At 46.7% G+C, this 5,000-nt stretch overlaps 1 protein-coding gene across 1 annotated transcript in view; it reads left to right on the top strand.

Annotated features, from left to right (window-relative positions):
• Window positions 1-178, top strand: part of LOC110499854 (sodium- and chloride-dependent GABA transporter 2) — a 19,693-nt gene extending 19,515 nt beyond the window's left edge. Inside the window, exon 16 of the mRNA XM_090215017.1 lies at window positions 1-178. This exon is cut by the window's left edge and continues 661 nt beyond it. The gene's annotated coding sequence lies outside the window, so the exon portion shown is untranslated.
• Window positions 179-5,000: the final 4,822 nt, after the last annotated feature.

Here is a 5,000-nt window from a genome sequence, read left to right as displayed (position 1 = left end):
TGTCTCTCTGTTGTATCTGTTTTTGTTTACTTTTCCTCCTGGAGTGCATTTTTTTTAACCATTTTGATAACTGAGTCCAGAACCCTTTCATATACCTCATATGTTACGGAACCTTGTATATTTCTATGTACTTGCCCCATAAACAACCTCCTCATAATAAATTAAAAGGTTTTCTATATGTTTACGTGTAACCTTTATTTAACAAAAATTCCTATTTACAATGACGGCCTACACCGGCCAAACCCAGACGACGCTTGGCCAATTGTGCACTGACCTATGGGACTCCCAATCACAGCCGGTTGTGATACAGCCTGGATTCAAACCAGGGTGTCTGTAGTGACGTCTCTAGCACTGAGATGCAGTGCCTTAGACCGCTGCACCACTCGGGAGACCCCAAATATGCTAATGACTGATACCCGTTGTATTATTCAACATATTTTCAGTATACATGGCGTCCATGTTGTTACTTTCCGTCGATATCTCGGTCTGAAACAGCAAGCGGCCAGGCTCAACTTGTTCCCACTGTCAATTACAAATCAATCTATTCTAAACAGGACTTTCCCCTGCTCCTACAATACAAAACACCATATTGTTCACCAATACCATACCTCGCCCTCCCCTCTTGCCCACATGTACAGACCTGGGTTCAAATACTACTCAAAATCATTTCAAATAATTGATCTGTGCTTGATTGAGTTTGCCTGCCTTAATGGACCCATAGAATAGTCCCAACCTGTTAAACCCCGCCCACCTGGTCCCCCCGGCAGACGAGAGCCAACACTCAAAGATTTCAAGTAATATTTGAACTGAGGTCTGACACTGTATGAACTTGGACAACCTACAGTATATTTGTTGGTGGGTACATATGTGATGTCACAGGGGGGACGGGGGGCGATGCCGGAATGGGATCCTATCGTCTCTTTCCTGGTTCTGTGTCTCTGTCATCAGGCCACTGCTCATCCGGGGCTGCCATCCATGTAATCTGAAGCGGCATTCAATTAACTGGCAATTCATCCATACGTCCTTGGGCTCCTCTCAATACCATCCGCACTGTGGAATTGTGGTACCTAACCTTGGGGCAACACCTCTCTGTCGGCCAATTAGAATCTGGGAGAGATTTTTTTGTGGAAGTGGTTGTTGGGGGCCAATGAGAATGCTAGGCTTGTGTGAAGGATCCAGTCAGCAGGCCGATAAGAGGATGGGGATTACGGGTGGGGGAGTTATTTAAATTTAAACCACCATTTTGGATGGATGGGTTGGCTCCAGTTAAGGGCCCCTAGGGGCCTCAGGGAAACCGAGAACAAGAGGCCAGGAGGTCCATCCAACTAATTACAGTATCTGCTCATCCACATTGACTGGTCATTCTATCCCCACTTCTTTCCATGCATACACACTAGAAGTAAAACATATGCTAAATATAGTATCTTCTCATTAGGCCATCACATCACTTTGGTGTCTAATTTGGAACCTGTGGAATATAGACCATTCTGGTACAACCAACCCTGGAATTGATCTAGTGTCAACAACACAATTCGCACTCCAAAGGCTAGCGTTCTGAACATTACCCTAACTAAACTGCACGAAGCTAACCAACTCCGCTACACCTGCACCAACAACATCCAAGTTTTAAGTCAGTTCTGAATCCCTAACATTGTGCCATACTGCTGTCTGCAAATCACCAATGAGGATGCTTGTTCCCACATGTACCCAAACTAACAGTGAGGAGGCTGCAGTCCAAAATGCATTGCTCTCTGATAGCTGTGACTTCACTGAATGAGAAATACATTGAGTGTAAATTGTGTTTTGGACAGTGTGATACAGTGTAGTACAGGATGATCTCCGTTCCAGACTATCCTATCAACGGGACCTGAAAAACTGTAATATCCTATGTTTCTCAGAGTCATGGCTGAGCAAGGACATGAATATACATCTCACTGTTTTTTTATTCATAGTCAAGACCGGACGGCAGACTCGGGTAAGACGAAGGGAGGAGGGGTGTGTCTCTGTGTTAAGAACAGCGGGTGCACCATTTCTAATGTTTTTACTCGCCTGAGTTAAAATACCTCATTTATAAGCTGCAGACCATCCTACTTACAGAGTGAGTTTTCATCTATACTTTTCATAGCTGTCTATTTGCCACCACGAACCAATGGGGGCACTAAGACCGCATACAAGAATCTGTATAGGGACATAGACAAGAAACAAGAAAACGCTCATTCAGAGGCAACGTTTCCCAAGGCCGGTGATTTTAATGAAGGGAAACAGAATTTTTTTTTACCTCATTTTTATCACCTCTGCAACTAGAGGCGACAAAACTCTAAATCACTTTTACTCCACACAAAGAAACACATACAAGGCCGTCCATCACCTTCCCTTTGGGGAATAAGACCACAACTCTATCCTCCTGCTTGCAAGCAAGTTGTCCAATGAAGCTAATGCAAAGCTACAGACTGGAATATGTTCCGGGATTCATCCGATGACATTGAGGAGTTTATCACATCAGTCACCGGCATCATTAACAAGTGCAACAACAACATCATCCCCACAGTTACCATACATACCCCAACCAGAAGCCATGGATTACAGGCAACGTCTGCACTGAGCTAAAGGCTAGAGCTGCCGCTTTCAAGGAGTGGGACACAAATCCGGTCTCGCTACAACCTCCGATAATTCACTAAACCTTGCTGGTTCTGGCGCTCAATGGATTTGGCAGGGCTTGCAAACTATCACAGATTACAAAGGTAAACCCTGCCACGAGCTTCCTAGCGATGTCAGCCTACTAGACAAGCATTCTATGCTTGCTTCGCGGCATGCAACACTGAACCATGCACGAGAGCACCAGCTGTTCCGGACGATTGTGTGATCTCGCTTTCTGTAGCCGATGTGTGTAAGACCTTTCAACAGGTTAACATTAACAAGGCTGCGGGGCCAGACAGAATACCAGGACACGTACTAAGAGCATGCGCTGACCAGCTGGCAAGTGTCTTCAATTACATTTTCAACCTATCCCAGACCACCGTAGTCCCCCAAGAACGCCAATGTCTAAATGACTATCATCCCATAGCACTATTGCCATCTATAGCCATGAAATGCTTTGAAAGGCTGGCCATGGTTCACATTAACACCATCATCCCAAACACCCTGGATACACTCCAATTTGCATACCGCTCCAACAGATGCACAGATTACACCATCTATATTGCACAGCACACTGCCATCACCCACTTGGACAAAAGGATGCATATGTAAGAATGCTATTCATTGACTAGAGCATTCCATTCCATCCACCATTCAACATCATAGTCCCCTCCAGGTTCATCACCAAATCCAGGACCCTGGGACTGAACTGCTCCCTCTGCAACTGGATCTTGGACATCCTGACGGGCCGCCTCCAGGCAGTAAGGGTAGGCAACAACACCTCCGCAACATCGACCATCAACATGGGAGCTCCTCAGGGGTGTGTGCTTATTTCCCTCCTGTACTGCCTGTTACCCACGACTGTGTGACCGCACACTACTCCAACACCATCTACAAGTTTGCTGACGACACGACAGTGGTAGGACTAATCACCGACAATGATGAGGCAGCCTATAAGGAGGAGGTCAGAGACCTGGAAGTCTGGTTCCAGGACAATAACTTCTCCCTCAACGTCAGCAAGATAAAGGAGCTGATCCTGAAATGGAGGGCTGAGCAGGCCCCCAACCATATCGACAGGGTTGTAGTGGAGCCGGGTCGAGAGCTTTAAGTTCCTCTGTGTCCACATCACTAAGGACTTAACATGGTCCGCACTTCCAGGTGAGCTCTCTGCCATCCAGGACCCCTATACCAGGCGGTGTCATAGAAAGGCCCTACATATTGTCAAAGACTCCAGCCACCTAAGCCATATCCTGTTCTTTCTGTTATCGCACAGCAAGTGGTACCAGTGCACCAAGTCTGGAACCAACAGGACCCTGAACAACTTCTACCCCCAAGCCATAAGACTGCTAAACAAGACCACTAAATAGATAATCAAATGGCTACCCAGGCTACCTGCATTTACCCTACATATGCACACACACTGGACTCTCAGACCACTCACACACACACACACACTACATATGCACACACACTGGACTCTGAGACCACTCACACACACACACACACACTGGACTCTCAGACCACTCACTCACACACACACACACACACACACTACATATGCACACACACTGGACTCTCAGACCACACACACACACACACACACTACATATGCACACACACACACACACTACATATGCACACACACTGGACTCTCAGACCACTCACACACACACACACACACTACATATGCACACACACACACACACTACATATGCACACACACTGGACTCTCAGACCACTCACACACACACACACACACTACATATGCACACACACTGGACTCTCAGACCACTCACACACACACACACACTACATATGCACACACACACTGGACTCTCAGACCACTCACACACACACACACACTACATATGCACACACACACTGGACTCTCAGACCACTCACACACACACACACACACTACATATGCACACACACTGGACTCTCAGACCACTCACACACACACACACACACTACATATGCACACACACACTGGACTCTCAGACCACTCACACACACACACACACACTACATATGCACACACACTGGACTCTCAGACCACTCACACACACACACACACACTACATATGCACACACACTGGACTCTGAGACCACTCACACACACACACACACACTACATATGCACACACACTGGACTCTCAGACCACTCACACACACACACACACACTACATATGCACACACACTGGACTCTCAGACCACTCACACACACACACACACACACACTACATATGCACACACACACACTACATATGCACACACACTGGACTCTCAGACCACTCACACACACACACACACACACACTACATATGCACACACACACACTACATATGCACACACACTGGAC

The sequence above is a fragment of the Oncorhynchus mykiss genome, chromosome 21 (genome assembly GCF_057628025.1).
Source record: "Oncorhynchus mykiss isolate SJ-2025 chromosome 21, ASM5762802v1, whole genome shotgun sequence".
Lineage (NCBI taxonomy): Eukaryota > Metazoa > Chordata > Actinopteri > Salmoniformes > Salmonidae > Oncorhynchus > Oncorhynchus mykiss.
Note: the sequence above shows the minus strand (reverse complement) of the source record. Positions and strands in the feature narration are given on the sequence as shown.